This window comes from Melanotaenia boesemani, chromosome 16 (assembly GCF_017639745.1).
Source record: "Melanotaenia boesemani isolate fMelBoe1 chromosome 16, fMelBoe1.pri, whole genome shotgun sequence".
In the NCBI taxonomy this organism is placed as follows: Eukaryota; Metazoa; Chordata; class Actinopteri; order Atheriniformes; family Melanotaeniidae; genus Melanotaenia; species Melanotaenia boesemani.
The window spans coordinates 11,573,906-11,597,453 of NC_055697.1; the positions used below are offsets into that span (position 1 = coordinate 11,573,906).

Consider the following 23,548-nt stretch of genomic DNA (forward strand, 5'->3'; position numbering starts at 1 on the left):
TGTGGGTAGAGCCCTTAAAACAGTCATGGACTCATAGCATGTTGTTCAATCCTCTCCACTGCCAGATTCTGGAGATACTCTGTGATGATTCTCACTTTGTGGTGGAGGGCATTCATGTTGGAAAACAAAATTACATCTCAGATTTTGGAGATATGAGATCGCCACTGGCACCAGAATCTCACTCCAATATGTCCATCAATCAGATGCCAATCATACATCTGTGAATGGCACACTTAAATCATGAAAACAAGACTGAATACCAACAGGAGAATATTTAGAGGGTATTTTGGTGTTTTTTGGGGGAGCCTGCAGATCTGTTTAGCTGTGTAGCTCATTTTACAAATGTATGATCCTTACAAGTTTTATCAATATGACATACTGTTAGTATCTCACTGGTATAATTCCTGGTATGGGTTAGCTGAAGTTCATGTAGCATTAGCTTCAGGCTACAACATAATATACAACAAAAAGTATGTTGAGAAGCATCAAGCACATTTTAAAATATTTCTTTCAAGCTACAAAGATTAAAATGGTAGCAAGGGATTCATTTTTAACTTACTCGATAAGCAGAATTTACCAGTGGACTTATTAATATTTACTTAGTATTTTAGCCTCCATGAGTGTCTACAACTGTGTAGAATAATCTACCACCTGCTTACTTTTTAATATTTTAATAGACAATTAAACATTGATAAAGTGAAGAACTTAAATTCACCAAAACACCACCTCAGGACACAAATAATAAGCTGTTTTCTGAATGTTGGACAGATGTTAAAAACATAGGCACAAACAGTACAAAGACAACGCATACAATGAGGGTTATATAGAGGTTATCAGAAAAGCTGTTTCTACACTTTATAGCTCCAATGGAGAGTCATGGGGGAGCTGAAAGGAGCATGTTTTTGGATGTTGGGAGGAAGCCAGAGTACCCAGAGAGAACCCATGTATGCAAAGGAGAACATGCAAACTCAGATAGCTGTGTACCAGCTTATAGTGTTGCTTCCAGGTCAAAGCCCAGGTTGGGAGCTATGAAGCATGCAGAGGCCAGTTTGAGTTCAGCTGAATGTAAACATGAAGGTGTTATTATACGTCTAACCTCACTGTGTTAGTCTGACTTTAAAAAATGAGTATAATTTAAGTCAGGCTAAGGGGTTTTACTACATAATGTAAACATACTTAGTATATTTAAATCCAATGTCTAAAGCTGTCAAGTTTTTTTGTTTTTTTTGCTATTAGCTCCATTGCAGATCTCAAATCTCAAACAATTTAATTGTCCAAATAAGGTCTGCACAGTTGGTTTGTTTTCCAGATAAATTTAGCTGTGTAGATAGATTATTAACTAACTGATTCAGTCACATCCCAGACTGAAGAGACTGTTAATGTGGACTATCACTGAGCCATAGGTGCATCTGCTATGTGGCATACATATATTCCAACTGTTATTAACAATCATCAACTAAGCGACTAGTATACTGAAATTTGCAACTTCAATGACAAAAGGAACCTTATAGTATAGAAAGTATGACAGTGGAAACAATGAAAGACAACATAGGTGAGCAAATAGTCAGCTGTAACATCATCATCATCAGGATGTGGTTATGGGTTTTCTTCATGTCTTATCTTGCTACAGTAAGATGGTGTAGGTGAATAAAACTTTTCTGCACAGCGGGAGAGGATAGGAGAGAAGTGCAGGACACTCCAAAGTCCCTGACTGCATGGAAACAAACAGGGCACCCCCGCTTTTCTCAGCTCTGAGCTACTATCTGTGGTCTGTCTGTCTGATGCTCTAGATAAAAATGTTTCAATGCAGAGGATTCTGCCAGCACCCTTTGGCCTCACAGCCACCTCCAGCTACTAAACTGTGAGTTCTCTTTACAAGAAAATGTCTTCTCACAGGCTACTGACATCATTCAGCCTTGCAGTTATTGGTGTCTACGTGTTTGCTTTGATGATATCTCCTGTTGTCAGGGCTCATCTGGAGTTTTAGTCCCACACGAGTTTGTTTTTTTTCCTGTATCGAATCTTATGTGAAAGTTGGGCAAGAGAAAACTCTCTGAGCAATGCTTCATCCCTTTAGAGAAGGAATGCAGTACCTGGCAAACTGAATGTTTGGCTGCAGGCGATGAAGGCAAGAAACTTCTTTTTTGCTTAGTGAAATAAGCAAACCCCAAAGACATAGCATTAATTATTCACCCTCCCTGCATCAGTCTGACATTCTGATTATGACTAGAGGTGGTTACAGGGTGTTGGTAAGGTTGCAGAGTAGGCATGACAGGGGTTTTAAACTCTAATATGTTTGCTGCCAAGAAATATGGGCCTGTATGATGTGTAAGCTGCCTGCAGGGCATCAGAATGAATGGTAATAATTCAACCGGCAAGAATGCAGTCCATTTCTTGAGCCACTCCCCTAGAAGGAAAGAAGAGGAAATTACAAGTCTTACTGTTTTGTAAATTCTGATTTTGTTTCCTGATTTAAAATAGGCACCACAAGGCTGATCATTAGCTAAAACTGGAAAACACTTGTGTACTTCTAACTAAGAGACAGACCAAAACTGATACTCTGAAGTTTGAATGGAGGGTGTTGGCTTTTCTTGTATTCGGTTACAGGTGAGAAAGTTTGTCATTGTTTGTTAAAATGTGGCGTCTCTGCCAAAATAAGCAGCCTTGTACTCCAGAAGGCTCGAATTAGCTCAGTGAATAGCTGTGCTAATGGGTTGGATTTTGGGCCAACTCAAAACAGTCTTCTTTGTTTTGTTGGTGTGCAAACTAAAATGGTATGATCTGGATGTAAAATAACTGCTGCAATTCTTTGCAACACCAGAAGATGATGCAGCTTAACGGCTGGGAGGGAGGGAGGAGCGGATTAAATAATGAAAGTTATTTACAGCCTTAAAAAATAACAACCTCAAGCATTCAATGAGTTTATCTACCTCCCCACTCACAGAAGTACTTCTTCTTTTATTTATTTTTTTTTAAACGCAGGGCAAAACCGATACACATCCTGATGCTGCTGCAGTTCTTCCTGTGGTGTGGAAGTTGTGCTGTGGGTAGTCTTGGCAGGCCTGCAGAGAGAGGGGTGGGCTGTGAAAACTGGCATGTTGACGCTTTCATGCCACTGTCACGCTGTTCACAAGGTGCCCTGGAGGAGTGTCACAACGCATTCTTCTCACTTAGTGGAGCCTGTCCCTGTCACACTCCGGCTTGCCGTAGTCAGACGGCATTCCTCTCCCGCCATCTGTTTCTGTGATAGCTATTCAGATTTCAAGGTTCAGAGTTTTTTGTGAGGGTTGTTTACATGTTTACTCGGCTATACTGCTGCCACAAAGACAACATCAGTCATCTTCATTCTTCAATGTGTATGATTAATAATGCTACTAGTATATTAAAATACCATCTGGTAGAGGTGAAGTCTCCAGCTGTGACTCTCATTAGATTTTTGTTGTTCAGGAAAGTATATATGTAAGTCCTGCTATTAACTTTGAGATAACACTGAGCCTAGCAGAGAGGAACTCCTGATATAGCAGATTAAGTGTTAAGCAACCCCACACTAACTGAGTCTTCCTCTTACTGGCGTGACAGCGTTATTAGTGCAACATTTGTCATGTTGTGGTTTCCAAACCCCCACCCTCCTGTCTCCCAACAGTTTCTGAAGCTGTCAAGAGAGCACCACATGGTATGCTGCACACAGCACATGGTTTCGGTTACTGCACCATAGTCTGCAGTGAACCAAAGCATGCATTTACTTCAAGCCCAAATCATCAGCAAAAACAGGCTGAGAAGTATGAAAATCCTGCAGATTTCACATCCATTTTGCATGCAGTCATGTGTAAGTGCAAATGCTGTGTTTTTGTTGTTGAGTGTGTGCATGTGATCATGGTTATGTGAGTCAGAGGAAGTGGGTTAAAGGTGAGATTTTGTGCAAAGAGCTTTAATTACCACACATTCAATATTTTCAGAGTACAGTATGTTTTCACAGTAAACGCTCACTGAAAATGAAACTAAATGTGTGTTCACTTCAAGCCAGGCAAATTACCAGGAAACTACATGGATGAATCTCAAACAGGTTATATGACTGTTAGTTCACATGAGCTCATAAAAGAAAGAAGTTGTTTAAAAAAAACAAGGATTTTGTTTAACTTTTTTTTTTTTTTGCAAATGTGTTGCAATCGCTTGCAATTTGAAAAAACAACTTGTTTTCTGACCTGTCATCACTGCTGCATCAGAATCCTGGCTAACAAGCAATAAGAGTTACACATATACACAGCAACTAATTGCAATCAGGACTTAAAAGACGGAAGCTCAGAGAGATGGTGGAATATGTGATGCGATGAGTGCATAAATCAAAGACAGAGATGTATTATGCATAGTTCAAAAAGGATGGACATCATTTGTCTGCTTCCGTTTGGGCCCAGGCACTCATGGCAATTTAGCTGCAGTGTTTTTCTTCATTACGTATTGGCAGAACAACTCAAGGCCAATAAAACACACTGATGTCCATCTTTACATCCTATTTCCTGTCTGAGCACTTTCATGGTCCATGTCCTCCTTGTACATTTCAGATCGTATTTCCACATAGGGGACGTCTGGGGTTTTTGGTAGCCTTTGAAGCATACTTGAACTGCTTTTGGCTTTATGGCTAGAATATTGAATCACTTTGCGAAGGGAAAACATAAAAATTATTTGATGTGTCACCTTGGAGATGGCAGCTGACAGCTGTTCTATGCACAAGCTGGGCTTAATTGGCGGGGAAATTAGCCTGACCTTGACTGCAGCGGTGCGGCCGATGAGCTGCCGCTCCCTGCCACTTGAAATGACATTGTTGTAATTTTCGACGGCAGCAAGCAAACACTTTGAGCATTAATTATATGGTGGAATGTGTCTTGGTGCAACAGACACACACAGTGAATACTTATGTAAGCTGTCGCTCCAGTCTCCATAGTAACCTGCAGCATTCTAACACATGCCTCCTCCAATCTGCCTCCCCTGAAGTGGGCTGTTTCCATAGAGACCAGGCAGCTGCCTTTGATGATGGCTCACATGAAATGACACCCACTGGTAACGACTGCTTTTCTGAGTCTCCAAGAGGATGGATGGATGGATGGATGGTTGGAATGATGGATGGATGGATGGATGGAAGGATGGAAGGATGGATGGATGGACGGATGGTGGTGGAGTTGCAGGGAGAAATATGGATTAAGAGAAAGTGAAAGAAGAGATTTTTTTAATTTCTCTATCAAACTGAGTCATGTAATCACATCACATCTCACTTCCACCTGGCTCTAAAGCAGGCAGCAAGAGGAACACTATGAACCCTTATGAGGTGTAGCAGACACAGCTCTCAGTCACATCAGGGCTGGCAGGATTCACATGCTTTATGTTGATTTGTGTGTCCTAAAAATAAGCGTCATCAAATGTTTGCACCTTTGCTTTAAGGGCAACAGAAATATTTCTCATGCATCACCATCTACATCTACTGCACTTTTTTTTTTCAAATTTCAAACATATAAGTGTCAGGGTGTTAGAGTACTTCCTCATTCTTTTTATTTTTGCATGCATATCACTTAGTCCACAGTCATTTGACAGTGCCAACTAAGGCCATATATTTCATAACAAGTCTGTTGTCAGTTTTTTTTTTTTTTTTTTTTTTTTTCATTTAATGTCAGAGCTCCTATCATGTGTAAGATCCTGTTGCCTAAGGAGCAAACAGTTTGTGGTTAAAAAAAAAGACTGTTATTTATCACTGTTGTGCAACATCCTAGCCAGAGAGCCAGATACCGTTCTTGGCAATCCCAACTGAAACTGGCTCGGACTCCACCTCCTGTTAGCCCTAAAGTGTTCTTTAGTGGGTTTTAGTTGGTGCAGTCTGGTAGTCAGTAGGCAGCTCTAACCTGAATTTGCGTCTCCTGTCTGTGAGCTAATGCAGCCTGCACACTGCTTGCTGGATGGCGAAAATAGCTTTGGCACCGGCAAGCAGATCAAAGTGATCAGACAAGTAATCCCCCCATGAGTCAGACGAGAACCAGTTTGGGGGGGCAGCTTAGTGCATCTTATTTCTTCACTCTCTCTTATTCACAGCCATGATATGTGTGTGTGTGTGTGCATGTGTGCATGCGTGTGTGTGTGTGTTTGTCTATGAAAGTCATGTTCAGACACATAAAGTCCTCCTACAGTGTTTCAATTTGGTCTTCCTGTAAAGTAACTTTGAAGTTAAAGGGCATTTTCGCTTTGACTGATTTAGAAAATCACCCACTTAACACTGTAATTTCCCCTTGTGAGGACAGCCAGCTGTAGCATATTTAGTGAAGATGCACTTGTTTCAGAAACATACCTAATGGCTAGATAGCCTTATATTTCTGAAACTCAGATGCATCACTATTACAAATGAAATTACCTAACCGCAGTGACAGAGATAATTACTAGTGTGCAGTGATGTGACTTTAAATGTGCAGAAAAATACTGAAAGATCAATGAAAAGAAAAATAAGAGAATTAAAATCAATCAAAGGGTGTCAAATAATACATAACTGATTGTCTAAATGTGTGTTTTAACTATATATTAATGCATAAATTTCATTACCATTTCGACTCACTGGGACTTTCTCTGTGTAACTGTGACCTCAGGTCTTTGCATTTTAAAGGATGTGTTTTGGTGTTCACTATGACTCATGTTTCCCTCAATATAATACACACAGTGGGTGTACTTGCCTTCCCTCAGTAACTGCAAGTCAGACACTGAGGGCGTTAAAAACACAGGTGCAAGTGAAAGTATTATCTAGGCAGAGGCAGAACCAGTCAGGGTAGAATGACGTCTCTCGGGGCTTGGTGCCAAAGAGGAAGTTTTTCTGCTTTAGGAGCAATGGCTGTGAAAATACAGTGTACTTGCACAGATGGCTGCAATGAGTCACATCACAAGGATTCTTCCTTTTCTGCTGGATAATCCTCATCAATTAGCTCTATTCTCAGCTGACTTTCATACTGGTGAAACCAGTGCCTGAAAGCTTGGTGGCAGAGATTCTGGGCCTCTTTTCGATGTATTTTTTCTTTAAATGGTGACTCACCCGTCAGGGAAGAAAAGCCTTTTTGGTTGGAGCTTTTCTTTTAAGTGACTTTAGATGATTTATTTACGAAGCTGGAGGCATTCTGAGTAAAAACCCTCCACTGTGTACTGTCATGAGGAGAGACAGAGTTGCATCATGGTGGTTTTCAATAGTTAACGCCAAAGGCACACCCATAGGGATATAAAAACTGTGCTTGTGGGAAAGACAGTGAATGGGCTCTTACCTGTCCTTGTCCGCTTTTAGTACTTGAATGAGGTTTTGTTATCTCTGCAATTGCTTTCATAGTATCAGTGACAGGAACTGGATACAGCCACGTGAGATTTTCTGAAGCAGATGAGCTTCTGGAAACATGATCCTTTTCCCTGACAAATACAGACATACACACACAGTTAACACTGAAAAGGAATGCCAGAGCTCAATGAACAAAGAATGAGCAGTGAGACTATTAGTATTTTACTTCCTATGTTAAACTTGACCTTTGAACCTAATGTGTGCAGCCTGATACTACTGTAAGGTAGGAAAAGGGCAGAATAAAGAATCAGAGACAAATCCATTTTTGCTATATGATTCACAAGGGGATTTTTGACTCAAACTATTTCAGTGACTGAAGAAAGTTTCAGGCATTTAAGCCAAAAGTCAGGGGCGAGTCTAGAACATTTTTGATGGTGGTGGTGGTGGGGAGGCAGACTGGGGTAAGGGTGGCATGTTTAAAAGAGAATTTAAAAAAATGCTCTAGATTTATGGAAATAATGAAGTGTTTATTAAAACAAAAGTAGTCATCTAATGTAAAAAAATAAAGCAAAATTAGTAAAAGCAAACAAGCAATGATGTTTTTTTTTCTATTAACAATTGTTTACTTAGGATGATTCTGTTTTACATGTCTGCACAAACACCCACACTTTGTTGATAATGAGAGAAACTTGCTTTGAGCCAAATCACAAGCTTTATCAGTGTTTCTTCAACATTAGTGGTTTAACTTTGCAGAGTCACTACATCTGGTAGATTTATAACTTTCACATTCTCTTCATAAAATATGAACAGGCTGGACAGACAAGTACCACCTATGTAGGAAGTTGGTAAGATGATGCTGTGTTGATGTAGAACAACATATAGAAGTACATTACATGCTGCATTCACTTGCACTTGGGCATCTTATGTTAACCAAGGGGAAGTCAGTTTACAATAAATATATGGCGTTACATCTCAGCCAAATACCTTGAGGAGCGTATTTATCAATTCAACAGTGTGTTTCTTAATCTAGTGCATTCCTCAGATCGCAGTAGTTTGTAATTAATCGTAGGGCCATGAACGCAACACAGCCAGCGTAAAACATGCCACATACCCCGCTCTTCTTCTTCTGTTTTTACACAGTGTCCCTGTGGTAATGTATACATATTAACCTTTACCTCTGTATTATTTTTATTTCCTAAACTGTTATTTAAAACCTTCCTGATGGTCCTATAAGATTTTTGCTTATTTTCAGTTTAAACTGTCATGTTTGTAAATGTTTCTGTACCTTGGTGCAATAAAGTTACACCAAGCTCTTAAAACAATTAATAAAATAAATAAAGCCAAGTCCTGCGCTGGCACCAGATTTGAGCTGAAAATCCCAACAGCCAGATTATTCAGAAGAGATACTGCCCCCAACTGATAAATACACCCACTGAACGGAGCAGCGAGCAGAGTTTTCCAGTGAGGGCATACATATGAGTGGGGCGAGGGGGGGGGGCATGTTTTGCGCTTGCTGTGCTGCATTCAGGGCCCTGCGACTGATTAAAAACTCCTGCAATCAGAGCAGTGTGCTCTCAATTAAGAAATGCAGTGTTGAATTAATAAATACGCTCCCTCAAGGTATTTGGCTGAGATGTAACTCCTTATAAATATTTACTAGAATTCGATTGTCTGATCTTGGGGTGGCACTTGGAGGGCCAGTCAGGCCAGTCAGAGAGGACCTGTGCTAAATTTTAAATTCTAAAGTAATGTTTTCCAGTGAGAACAGGATGCTAAATGTGTAAAACAATTTAAATTCTTCCAGGCTACTTGACTAGAGTGTGGACCTGAAAAAAAAGAAAGAAAAAAAAAAACACGAATGAGAAGGGAAAGATTAGGCTGATGGCGAAAAACCCAAAAAGACTCTGGAGCTGAGTCATGAAGGTTTTCAGAAATTCCCTTTTCACCACCTCATAAGCACCTAACAGAGATCTAAAAAGCCAAATATTAACCAGAGGAGATGGTAGAAAACAAATCAAGTGGAATCTAAGCAGATTTAAGGATTTTTTCAAATGACAAAACTTCAAACAGTAGCTAAACTGGCACCAGAATAGATGTGTAAACAGTCAACTGAAAACTAGACCAACCTGTCTTCAGTCAACGCTTGATATGAGCAACATGAAATTCAGAAAAATCTGGTTTTACTGGTTTTTATTCATTTATTTTAAAGAGAGACATAGCTTTAATCTAAAAACATGATTTTGAGAGAGGAGGTGGTCAACTTGGCTAACCCCTTTTTTTGAGAGTGAGGAAAGATTTCAAATGAAGAAGGCTACAGCACATCCTCACTCTTTGATCATGCTCAAGAGTGCACAGAGTTAGTAAGTATTCATGCAGGAAGGGGTGCGTAATCCAGTGTGACTTATCGTCTGTCTCGGCGTGTCACTGCTGTGGAATCTGTGAATGGTACAAACGCATGTGTTGTTGTGGTGTGAATAACACTTACATCACAATGTAGGTGTGTGATAGAGAAGAGCTTGGCTGTACAAGAAATGAGGACACTGCATCTGTTCACTGCTGAAAGTGGGACAGCTTCAAAAGTTAGTGATGTCAGTCGAGGTTTTTCACAAATTTTTTGTGAGGCAAACTTCTCCTTCGCTGCACTTTCTTCAGAGACTAAAAAATAATTTGCACTGCAGTGGCACCAGTCTTGAAATTCTGAGGTCTGTTTCTGTTGATTCAAGGGAAAATTCATTTTACAAGATTTGCATCCAGCCAAGTGCCCAATTAGTGCTGTAAAAAAAAAAAAAAAAAAAAAAGCATACAAAGAGAAAAATCCTCATCTAGCCAGAATTGAAATTACACTCACTGAATTATAAGCCGTCTTGTTCGAGGTCTGACACAAGGGAATCAATGATTTCACTGAAATATCAAACTGTGTCATAAATTATAGTGTTTCACTGCCGTCAACCTTGATCCACCGGAGTGAAGCAATTTCCCATCTTTGCTATTGAAGATGAGCCACGACACTCCAGCTGCGCTGCTGTGGATATTCAAATAATTGCCCTCTGTGCTGTGTGAGAGAGAATGAATTTGAATAATGTATTGCAACGGGAGTGAGGCCGCAAGGCCTCTGAGGTCGTAAATTCTGCTGCTAAATCAGCTCAGCCCAGGAGAAAGGGAGGCAAAGGGGGTTGTTTATAAAATGCCCTTGGAAAAATGAGTCTAATCCTCAGCCAAACCGTAAGCCATGGGGAGAGCATTAGATAACCCACAAGCTGCAGAGTAATGAGAGTAATGAGGGAGATGGAGAAGCAGAGCCAGGACAGAGAGAATGCATCCATTTATTGGCTGTATGCTCTGATTGCTCAGACCATTTGAGACAAACTGGAGCCTGACACAGTGCTGGAGTCCATTTCGTCTGATCAGCAGCAATAAGCGCTTTCCACAGCCAGTGAGTGTTCTAGACTGGCCACAGCCATACATCATACACATTGCGTAACCACTCAAATTATGTCTGTTTATCTTTTATATATGTTTATCTTTTATCAAAATCAGGTTGAGTGCAAGCTTTGACACGCTGACTTCCAAGCCTGATGATCTTCAGCCATAAATATCAAATTCTAACTAAAATTATTATTCCAAAACCACTTTTATGAAGCTTTAAAACATGCTTTTTGCTTAGACCACAAAAACATTTTGTATCTAGGAGGAAAAATGATTGCTGCTGCCCAAAAAATGTCTCATGTCAACACTCCACCCATGTTTTCACATGCCTAACAGCTCTATCACCTTGCTATGTGAGCGTCAGTTGCAATGCAAATGACGGATACCTTACATGTCTAATATGATTGAAAGCTGAGGGCAATGACGCATGCAAATTTGACTGCAGCCAAAATTTTGACTCAGATTATTATTTTTTTTAGATGAGCAAGACAAATGCATTTACAGCATTTAAAATGTTGCTGCTAGTAAAAACCTCAATAACTTTAAAAAAAAAAAAGTGCAGACAGGCAAACACGGGACTTTCTCCAACACTAGGCTTGAACAGCACAGCAGGCCAGACCTAGAGCTCAGATTCTCCAGCTCCCCTTGATGTCCTATTTGCAGCAAAAACAGGCTTCCTCCTGTTAAGCCAAAAAATTAGAGGGGTTGGAGGGGGAGGTGCATTTGTGTGCATGCTTTGTTGGGATGGTGGTTGGGGTTTCATAAAGGGTACTTTTGCAGAGTGCATGTGAGCCACAAGGCTGCCTGGCTAGCTTACTGACTGGGTGACTGCAGTGTTATTGCCTCCAGAAGTGTTCCTGTAAATGAGGGCTGCTTGCCTGCCTACATTCCCCCCAGCCTTCCTCTGGCAGTCCATTCCATAAAGCCTGGGTGACAGAGCAGGTAATAAAGGGGCTGAACACAATGAGTCAGCACTTTAGCCTCCATTTAATTTAATCTGAATGCAGCGCTGACCCCCTCCCCCTCACCCTTCTTACCCTTTCAGACTCCCCATACCACCAGGCCTCAGTCTTTTCTCTTAATGCAGCAGACTTAACCCCTTCCTGCCTTCAGCGTCAGAGGGAAATGTTAAGCTTTTTAACCTGCAGAGAAAACATTGCCATGTGCATCCCTCTCAACCCCTGGAGAAGGGCAGTAAATCAGATCTGTGTGCTTTGAATGTTTCTTTCCTTTATTGTTTTTGGTATGCAGCCTCTAAACTTGGTCATGCTGACATTGAGTGTTGGAGTTGGAAAAGAGGAGGCGGGGGCTCAAGTGGGAATGTAGGCCACACATTCCTTTCCAAGGAGCTATCTGAATACAAGCAAACAGCAGTGCACGAAAAGACCAGGATTTCCGCCATTCCACATTCTCTTCCAGTTTTCCTCTCACTTTGCATGAGTTCCAGGCTCTGATCTCAACTGATGCTTGCCGCTCCCAGTGCCGCATGACATTAAATTTTCCGTCTTTGAACAGATCCATCTCTTTCCTTTAATGCTACTAGCAGAGCAGTTGCTCTTTGTGCTGTGATTAATGATCTTTCTAGACTTAATGGAAGTCACAATATGCGTTACATATTCAGTCAAACATGCAGTGTTAGTCTTTTAAAGTATGTGCCTAATAAAGTGCTGGTATTTTACAATATTGCTCTAGTTCCAGTTTTAACTAAGAAACATGAGATCCTTCGTCATCCTGTGCCTAATTATGGCTTGTCCCTGCACAGTTCCTTCTGCTCCTGTGGGCTTTCTCATTTTTACTCATTGTTTGTGCCGTTTCCTGCAAAGGATCGATGACATTGTCCAGATCTCTTCTTTCCTTTCACCCTCGTCCTGTCCCCGCTCTCTCTTTCTCTCTCACCCTTTCCTTCTTCATATTTCTAACTTTCTGCCTTTGTGCTCAAGCAGCTGCAGTACAATAACAGCGTTTGAGAGCAATAGTCCAGACAGGACTTTGGTTTAAAAAAAGCCTCCCTGAGGCCAAGTAATAACCCAGCAACCCCCTGTCCCAGTCTCCTAGTCAAGTCCCTCAGCGCTGGGGCCCAGTCCACAACACATTCCTCCTCATACTCCCTGCCAGCCGCTAAGCCAGCCAACCAGCCAGTCAGCAAAACCACCATAGGAAAAATACAGAGCATGGAACTGTGATTCACAGCCCTGATATAGAATATCACCTCCTCCCCTTTCCCAACTCCAACAGCTGGTTTCCTGGAAGCAGGCACATGTGGTGTGAGTTCAGGGAGGGAAGGTGGAGGAATCAACAAGGGCCTGATTCTGATCCTTCACAAGTCTTGCTTCCCACATCTGCAGCTTCCCACCACAGTGTTGCAAGATCTTCACAAGCAGCCCGTGTTTATGTGAAGACAAAAACATACATCGTAGGAAAGCAGGGAGTGACATAGTGCAAGTTATCTTATAATGACATCAGTTAAGGTCACGATTTTCACATGCTGAAGGTCCCCACGTGTTTGGGGGTGAAAAGGTGAAGCGGAGGAGGGACTGTTTCTTCCCACTGCTGTCAGAGATAGATGAGATGGGCCTCAGATGCACACTTGGGGATAACTTTACTACTGGAGGCTAAAGAAATGACGTCATGACTAATAAGACCTTTTAAAGATATAAAAGAGTGCAAAAGTTAGCATCTTAGCATGACAATGCAGTCATTTCTAATAATAAACCCTAATTTATCTAAAGAATTCCTTTAGTTTGAGCATGCCATAGTGTTATACTGTGATGCACAGAATAAAAAGTGTTCCTATGCATTTTCACATTTGCAAGTAGAGTGCCCTTAACCTACTTTGGAGAGCATGTCAAGTCATATGTCTCTGTGGCCTTTCCTGTCTACACAATGACCTTTGAGTGGAGGAGAAGAATAGGACCAGGGCTCACTTCCCTCCTGTGCATGAACAGCCTAATTTAGGAAAGCGTGTCAGTGTGAACCTTTGTCACATTGCTGGGCCCAGAATACCCATTGTTCCCTTGATAGAGTCATTCCACTTTGAAAAGGCTTTCAAGAGAGCGGAGAATATCCTGCATCCTGCACCCGTGCAGACACATCTGCATTTGTATACATATACATCTGCATATGATATAGTGCACACACACACACACCGGTGGGACTACTCGCTTACACTAACACACATGTGCACAATTTAGGGAGATTAAGAATGGAAGTGGGCTAAGCATGAGCTCATGCATTCTCTGGCTCATTATGTACATTTAATATAGTCTGCCTGAAAAGCCATCTGTTCCAGGCGAATGGTGCCAGATATGACGTGATACTGGGAGCCATGGTTGTTTCTTGTTTACTATTTTGTAAAATGGTTATATGGTAATGCAAGCCTGTGCTCTTACAAACTCACCCATTCCCATTTATGAACCCAAAAGTTGCCATAAAAGATTTGACGTCAGATTAAAAAGGAAGAAAGTGAAAAGATTCTCACATAGGCATTCATGATTGCTAGCTACCACTCGATATAAAGGAGTAGAAACAGTCGAGCTTTCATCATGGTCATGGATGTATATTTCATATAAAAACAGATTTTTGTTTTTATTCTTTCTTACAGATAAAAGCAAAGCAGTTCTGAGTGATATGATGCCTGGCTGGCAGTAAACACACACTGTGCTGCTGCTGCTCTCTGCAGATATCTGTTTAGCAGTCAGTGCTCAGGATGCAATGAGTTTGCTCATTGCACTGGATAAGCCCTAAGCCATTAGTTGTATTCAGTCAGTAACCTCATATCTTGAAATAACTTAATTCATGCAACAATATGTGGAGCATGCTGATCTAAATGCATATAAATGGTAGAAGTCTCTGAAATGATGGCTGTCATTTTGCATTTTTGGCTTGAATTGTTACAGGAAAGTGCAGCAGTTAGTTACAGACTGGAGTTGATCTGCACTAAGCAATTCAGAAACCACAGATCAGATTCCAACCAAGCTGCCAGAATGGGCCTTTCAGGAGGACCCAAATGCAGAAATAAGCAAGAGGAAAGTTAAACGAAGAAGGGGGAAAAAAAAAATAAATAAAAATAAAAATACTGCAGGGCATGGAAATCAAAGAAGTCCAAAATCAGAAACACAACTGTTCAAATCCACTAAAGAGAAATTTTAAAAGGCAAACAGAAACAGGGGAAAAAAGGAATAGGAGCATAGGAGCAAGTAAGAAGCTGTAATTTTAACAAAGAACAGTAAAAACCAAGAAGTGTTTTTACAAGGAGAGATGATTAGATGAGCAGTGGAGGTGAGCTACTTAGACAGAGTAAACAGGCTGTGATTGGAATGTAGAAAAGAAAAGTAAAAGTATTTGGGGACTTAAGGTGAATGGAAAGGTAGGAAAACAAATGACAAACTTCAAAACAAAGGGATCTATTTTGCTTTCCTGTCAGAGTGCATGCAGTGCATACCGTTTCTAGCAGATGGGTGGATGATGAAATTTACAAAAATTTTTTCCAAAAAGCAGACCCATACAAGCTTTGCAGATGCAGAGAGAATGGACATACATTTAATGCTGCTTATTTTGCAAACAGATAGCTTTTGTATGCCTCAAATGTCACTTTGAATTTTGGACTAGCATGGAGGCTAACCTGACTTCTGCTAACGGTAACCCAGGTTTGTAGTACTGTTTTCTTTCTTGTTATTTTTTTGTTTGTTTGTTTTGGCTATTTGTTTTAGCAAATACTAATTTACATGTGAATTAAATTAGTTTCAGATTTTAGATTTAGATTATCTGTTAACCGCCATCATTTATCCTTCAAACCACCAAAGTGTTTAGCTAAATAGCATGCATTAGCCTTGCTAGCATTGACAGGTAACAGTAGCCACACAGATTATACACATATTGCTTAAATAAGTGCTCTGTGTCATCTCTCATTTCACTGAGGTTGTATATATGTATGTTTTTATTTAAACAAACTTAAACATCCAACTGATGAGGAGCATATTAGTAGGTGTTTCATATCACTGTGAGTCTGAATTGTCGAACTGTGCGTGCATGTGTCTCTGCAGCAGGATATGTCTGTCTGCATGTGAATCCGTAGAGATAGAAAGCCCCTTTGCCTCTGTACAGTTGCCAGCAGCTGCCCCCCCTTCTTCTTCTCTAAGGCTGTGAGGGTCTTGGGGATTAACTTTCCACTTCTCTGATCCACTTTTCCACAGAGCCAATTGGTATACGGGTCTGGAAATGTGTTACGCGGCTGTAAAAGACAGAAATCAAGGTCAAATAAAATACTTTGAGACTTGTGTCTCATATCTTTGCTGCCTGTTTGTTTTTATGGCCTTATCACTGTTATGAATTGTACAGGAAACAAGGAATTTTTTTAAATTTCTAGAATATTCATAACTTTGTAGAGACTGTTATTTGGTCTTTCAACAGCCATCCCTTATATTTTTTTTAGGTTTTTTATTGCTGCTAGAATTAAATTCAGTCATATGGCTTGTTTTGCAGGTTTCAATTAGTTAATCTGTTCCAAATCACTTTAATAGCTTCTTCCTCTAGCTGTTTTGGCTGTGCAGAGATTGGGCTCTGCAGCAGTAAATTATTTTGTTTCAGTTTGATGGAAAATCAAAAATAAGAATGGGTGAATAAATAGCAGCAAATCCGAGGCTTAATACCAAACTTCACCCTCAGTTTACATTGTGCCTAATGCACTGTAGTTATTAGTGCTGTATATCACAAATTTCAGGGAGAGCTGTAGGATTTCAGCAGAGCATGCAAACTGCAGGGTAAAAATATAAAATGGGTGAGTCCTTCAGGAGACGGGATTGAAAGCCCTCAAAAAGACAGTCAGAGAGGAGGGAACTGAGGTATTCCTTTGAAGTGGGTGGCTCAGATATTAAATAATTGAGTTGTAGGAGATTAAAGTTTCAGAAGCTAATTTTGTCCCCTCCACAGCCTGTCACTCTAGGGCTTGAAAAGTCTGCAGCTTGCAGATGACTGGTGAATAAGTGTGACTCACTTCCTGTGTGTGGCTGGACTGGAGAAACCTTATATCTGTGGCAGGCTGAAACAGGAAGTTCAACAGGGGCACACTGCGTCTCTGACTCAGAGTGAGGGTGACGCCATTTTTGTTGTCCGAGCTTTCAGGAATTCAATCCTCCATGTGCTCTGGCAACAAAGAGGCACAGAGAGGTTTCACTTCCCCTACTGTTTTGCTCCATAAACACTCACCATAGCTGCTGACAGCTCAACTGTTATGTGGAAAGAGGTTCATATGCTGATGCAACAAGAATGTGCTGCTTGTGCAAGCCTGGATTTTAGTGTTATTAAGATGGGGGAGTTTCAGTTTTAGTCACTGCATCATAACAGGGAGGCTGAAGAGCCTAGAGGTGAAAAACCTGTTATTTTTGTCTGGAATGTGTCTCAGCTGACATTGAAACCTAATTTTCAGGCACCTTGAAGATGACACTAACCAAGTTCTAAGTAATTGATATGTATGAGGGTGTATAAACACACCACATTGTCTTTGAGGACAAACAGCAGACTCTGTTGAAGGAAATGATGGTGACTTACCCATCATGCTGTCTCTTTGTGACCTATGCTGGTGCAGCAGCTCCACAGCAGGCCACATGGTTTCAGCAATGACTCAAACCCCTGAGGTGATAATGGAAAAAAAACTACATCTTCCTGTGGCCATAGATTGGCTTGATAAGGTTTGAATGTGAAGAACTACATATTTATTTTCCTGAGTCTTTACCCTTTCAAAAATGAATCAGACTTACAGTAGATATTGTCGAAGTCAAGCCTGAACTGCCTCTGTGGCTTTGAAATATGAGACTCAGACGTCTGGTTCAGCAGCAGCTCATTGTGGCCCTGAGCTCACACTCTCGGCTCTGTTGTTTAAAATTCCTCTTTGGAAAATTATTCCTCAACAAAGCAAATATGCGGTGTGCACTCATCATTGTATATTCAAATCACCTCCAATGATATGCAAGTTCAACAGCCAGTTTAACACACATACAGCATCAAACCTCTGGAGCATTTGTATTGCTTAGTGTAAAGTTCCTGTCACCTTGGCTGTATATGTTTTGACTGTCAAGAGTCAGAGATAGCTGAGGGCAGTGTTGCTATGTTGCATGGAAAAACAGTCCACTTGTTGTCATGTGGGCCAGAGGGCTGGTGAGATGGAGAGCCAAGGCCCTGCGGTGAAGTCAGTTTCTGGAGAAGGACTATGTTTAAGACTGATCCCCAGCGGGCTGTTTACACCATGCTGAAACAGCATTACTCTCATCTAGCTGGAGGAAAAACAAATATAAACTGAAACTAGAAAACAAATTATTACCGCTGCTCTGCTGTAATACTACAAGTTGCTTTTGGTTGCATCACACATAAAACAAACTGAATGTCTTTTGGCATCGAGTGTGTTTGATATCTGCCTGGACAAAATGTGCTTCAGAATGAAGGTGCTGTACTAAGTTGTTAACAAAGGCTTGATTGAAATTTCAATAGATCTTTTTAATATAAATAAAGGTTTAGTGCAACATTTTGTCTGGATTTCACCATAATTCACTAAAAGAAAATATATCTCAGGGGCTCATATGATGTTTTATTTAATATTGAGAAATTTCTCTAATGTGATGAAACAATTAGACTTATTTGCAGTTCAGTAAGTTTCAAGAAATTACTTGAGCTGAATGACATCACTGCCAATTAACCAGTACATTTTTGCCTTTTTCTGAGAATTAAAAATTAAATAGTAGGGATTTTTTTTCCTCCTGTGGGTTTTTACCTTTCTCTGATATACTTTTTCCACATTAGGCCCTGTATCAGTCTCATGATGAGTGTGTGCATCAATGAGTGAATGAAATAATATATCATGGAAAAAATGCACACAAACGCAGAATGAATTGGCTACATTTTCCACACATTTATTCACTTCACTAGTCCAAATGTTGCACCAGCCACTGATAAAACAGCCCAGCTGGCTGATATCAGTTACCAAGGAAATGTCAGCATCAGCTCTAGATAAACACACAATATTATGACCAAAACAGCTACCCCGACAACAAGCATAGGGGTGTTCTTTAGCGAGTAGCCATGGCTCCTCACCTGCATCCCCCTTCTGTTCATCATAATCAAACCCTAAAATTTTAAAGTGCCTCAAAATAAAACAACTAAAGGACTTCTGTGGTGTTTCCAGCGAGGCACTTCTGTCGCTTTACCTCTTGCTTTTACTCCACTGAGATAATGTCTTCACTGCCTCAAGGAATGATCTCTAGGATGAACCCTACAGATGAAACAGAAAGCAGTGTGATGACAGGTGAAAAAAAACATGCAAACAGGACCTGGCAGGGAGTTTTTAGTGGTGGCAGCTAAACAAAAGGCCCACAGCTACGTAAATCCCTCCCTCCTGTGGTATGGTGGCCAGGCATGCTGGAGCTGCGTCTGTGCTCCTGTGCAGACTAGCTTGGTTTTAGCTGCAGGCTAGGAGGGAGGAACCATGGGTAGGGTGTGTCTGCTTACCATGGAAGCAGGTGGGCAGAGTGCACACAGAGGTTGGAGGGAGGGAGGGAGGTAGAGCAGGTGGAGAAGTGGCGCTGGCTCACTCCCAGTCGCCATGGAGCGTTGTGCTGACATGATGCCGCCCCTGAAGACATCACACAGACGTGTTGTGTTGGCAGTCAGGAGAGACAAAGGAAAGCTGTCTGAATGTGGAAGGTTAACACAGTCCAAACACGTCTTTTCACGCCTACACTTCTTATAAACATCTGCTCCTCTGCGTTACAGAAGCATGATCTTTCTTTAGAAAAACGTATGTACTGCCATCTCACGTTTCAAGATGATTATAATGGAAATTAAAAGCAAGACTTTATAAAAACATCACTGAAAATTAAATAAGCATCAGACATGACATGAAATTAAAAATAATTAATCCCTGAGTTAATTTTTTTTATTATCTGATTTGGTGAAAGTGAACTACTTTAAGCTACTTTGTGTCACACCACAGTAGCTGGGTGTCAGTTGTCATCACTGATTCATAATTTAAAGATGTGAATATGAAAAGGTAAATGTAAATACTGTGAACTGAAAAAGCCTTCCCATTTTATTGTGGCGTTTTCACCTGTTTCAAAGAAGACTTGATGCATGTAAAAGAGAATAGAAACAACTTTACAAATTATGTTTTAACTATGTAAGATTTTGCAATTTACCCTCTGTTCCCTGCTTGAGTTTTCAAACAATAAACTCAAGTTACTCACTAACATTACCAGATATTTAAAATATTTACAGAAATCAAAGTCATTTCTGAAGAACTGTTACCTTTTTCCCCTCTTATAAACATCCTCCACAGTATATATATATATATATATTATTATTATTATTATTATATAACCATTATTTTCCCCTAAACCTAACCGAGCAAATGTTAAAGTGGAACTAATGAATTAGCAGATTTGAGCACTTTGGCACCCCCTAGCAAAGGCTAATTTGGCATGCTTCTTACACCCTGTCTCTTTTCTGAGCTCTCTCCAATAAGTAAAAGCCAGTCTTGTCTTATTTTTTGCACTGTCAGGTTTGCGCTTTCTTTTCCTTGTTTCCTCTGAATATGACCTCTGGGGTTTCTTTGCTGATTAAGCTACAGTTCGCATCCAGAACGGCCATTGTGTTGATATCCAGTTGCTGGCGTGTGATGCATTACCGTAAAGCTAAATGCAGCTGTCATGTGATGCTCTAGGCTGGAACACAAAGTTATGAAGTGCAGTTTCTCATCCTCTGGACATTACAGGGAAAAGACTTCAGGAATGTACATAATGATCGTCAGTGTGCCATCAAAACAAGTCAGATGCACAGAGTTTTAAAAAGCACTACTGAACAAAATGAGTCCGAAACATTCAGAAAGTCAGAAAGTTACATAGTCCTACTTTAAGGTCAAAAACTCATGTAGTATTGCTTTAATGGCTAACCTCAACCAACTACCAACCAACTAAGCATTAACTGTTAATGTTATAAAAGAAATACAACCCAATTGTTTTAAGACTGGACATGAATACAACAAACTTCGCTTGCATGATAATTGTGTATCTATTCCCATCTTCCTCTCCAACCTCTTTACACTGTCCAAGTTACTTGTTTATATGAGAGCACAGTAGAATGATTTCCTGTTGGTGTTTACTGTCTGAACATCACTTACCACTGTAAAAGGATAACTGGCAATAAGCAGCAGTTCCCTGGGCAATGAAAACCAAACTGAAGGGCTCTTGATTACAAGTATGTGACAAGTTGGGAATGATAATATGTTATTATCAATATGTGTGTTTTTATATACATCTAGTCAGTGTAACCCTATGTTTAGAAGGTCATAAGTTAAATCTGAGTTGTTGAAAGATATGTCGTACTGTAGATGATAAATGAAAAAGAGCCCTTTGAAAACAAGCCAAAAGAGATTAAAATGCTTAGGTCTTAAATGTTTTAAAAGCTTATCCTTGTTTATGTTTTCTTTTCCTCTATAAAATAGAAGATAAGTTAAAATAGAATGTCAAAGCTGAACTTGTACTTTTATATATATACATTTTTTTCTTAGTGTTTCCTGTTTTGGTCACTTTTACAAGAAAGTATTTTTTTCTTTTTCAGAGGTTGTCCCAGATATGTGGCAATGTTTGATCTAGGCCAGCTCCACAGCAGGGTAGCCAAGGGGAAACCAAGGAGCCAAGTTAACTAGTTCATGTCACTCATCAACTTATTTTAACAGATATAGGCTACCTTCACTGTGGCAAAAATAAAGCAGCGACTCCCATGAATAGTTTCCACTTTAATCCACTTTTGACCTGTTTTCAGTTACACATTCTCACATACCAGGTTAACTGTTCTGACACTAAGCAGCTTACTTTGGACATATTAATTTACATTCACTTTTCCATTGCGTTTGCCAGGTCAAGAAAAAGAGAATAGTGAAACTCAGGGTATGGCTAAACAAAGAAGCTGCTGTCATACACCATCAGATTCTAATAAGGCATAACCTAGTCCTGGGTGGGCGAGGGAAGCCGCTGTTTTTCTATTTCCATTTATAGACTGCACCAACTAGCCCCCTGGGAGACTGCACGCTATGACTCATGTCTCCAGTGCTTCTGGTCCAGACTGCCCCCCTCCTTTCCCCATCCCTGAGCATCGCTGCTCCCCCTCCTATCATAACAGGCTTTATGTTTATCGCGCCTTTCTTGTTTTCGCTGTTTGCACTGTATTTATCTGCATATGCTTTCATTCATGAAACATAAAGCCTTGTTGGAGAACAAGGGGGAAAAAAGAGAGGAGGGAATCAATGGGAGGAGGGCAGCACGAGGCAAGGCTAAGACCGGCCACCATAGCTGATGATGAAAGCGATAAGCACGCTGAATCAGTCCTATGTAAATAACAGCTACAGTACAGACGGCGGCCATTTCCCAGAACTGTTGTTGTGGTGAAACGGCAGCATCAATATGGGGGGATGTCTCTGTCTGCCTTTTCCAGCACTGCAGCCTGCAGGCTTTTCATCATCACGTGGTCTGCTTGTCCTCTCCCTCCCCCTTCTTTCCTCCCACTCTCTTTGGTTATATTCCAGTCACGGCACCCCACACCCCACCCCACCTCGCCCCACCCCTCTGTGCTCTGTCAGGTCACCCGCCTTGTTTGCTCAGATGGAGCAGAAGAGGAAATGAAAGCTCTGAGTGCACTATTAACCCATCCCTTACAGTTTACTCCATTGCTGTGTGCATTCCTTCTAATTTTCATTGGGTTTAGCTTTGATTATGATTTGTACCCATATCAGGATGCAGCGTTTGATCCTTTGCGTGCAATGTGAGAAAATAATCTGCATAAAAGATTCAGTGAAAAAAAACATCCCAGCAAATCTCAACTGCTTTTAATAGGACAGCGTAGTAAAGGTACAAAACAAGCAACAATAATTGTGGTTTTGTTGATGTGCAGTCAGGTATAGTCATTTTTATGACTTCACCAGAGAAATGCTGTGTCAGCGTCTAGCTACAAAAGCAAAACAAAACCAAAAACCAACCAAAAAAAAAAAAAAAAACAAAAAAAAAAAAAACAGGTCTCCCCTTTTATTTTGTTAGTGAAGTGTCATCGTTTCCTTAACACATGTGACCTGCTTTGTTTGTACTCTGTACAAACAGTGAGTACATATGTGGCCGCACATGTGAGCTTTTCACATGGTTCTCCTCAAGTCTGCCACTTGCTTGGTTACTATGCAACCAGGTCAGAACAACACGGACACCACAGTAGCTGAATGGCCATTTTGGGTAAAAGTTCTCTGCAATAATAAACAGCTTCTGGCACAGAGAAGTTGTTTCCCAGCTGCAGTTCAGTGCCAGAGTACAGAATTAACTGCAATACCATTTACTGCTGTGGAAAAACATCAGCCATCCAAACCCACATACCTTCAGAGGCTTTGAACAGCTTGTAATCCTTCAGCAGCCAGATGACTCTCAGAAACACACCAGCTCACATGGCTGCCAGAGAAATTACTGTGCAGTTCCAGTGTTACATTATAAACTACAGTGTTCTCACTCTGTGGGAGAGCTGTTCAGGGGACAGAAAAGTATTTCCATGAGCTCAAAAACTGCTGCTTTTTATCTCAACTTGGCCACAGCTGGCTATTGTGTTTGCTGAAAGCCCGGAGATGTCTTTACATGGGGAAGATAAGCCTTAAAAGCACAAAACAGCTGCCTTGGATTTTTACAATGCTGGAGCAGGAATGCTTCATGCTTATTTTGAAGTGACTCCAAAGATGTTTGGAACGATTTGAGGGGAGATCAAGTGAACTTTACCCTCACTCAGAGGAAGGGAAGAAGAACAGACACAGCAGCTGCCAAA

General features: G+C 40.7%; 1 long non-coding RNA gene across 1 annotated transcript; it reads right to left on the bottom strand.

The window, feature by feature from the left end:
* Positions 1–18,611: 18,611 nt before the first annotated feature.
* On the bottom strand, positions 18,612–23,243 carry LOC121655894. The gene is made up of 3 exons (XR_006013325.1): positions 23,113–23,243; positions 19,211–19,334; positions 18,612–18,974 (listed from the first exon to the last, which is right to left on the bottom strand). It is a non-coding gene; the product is annotated as an uncharacterized LOC121655894 (long non-coding RNA).
* Positions 23,244–23,548: the final 305 nt, after the last annotated feature.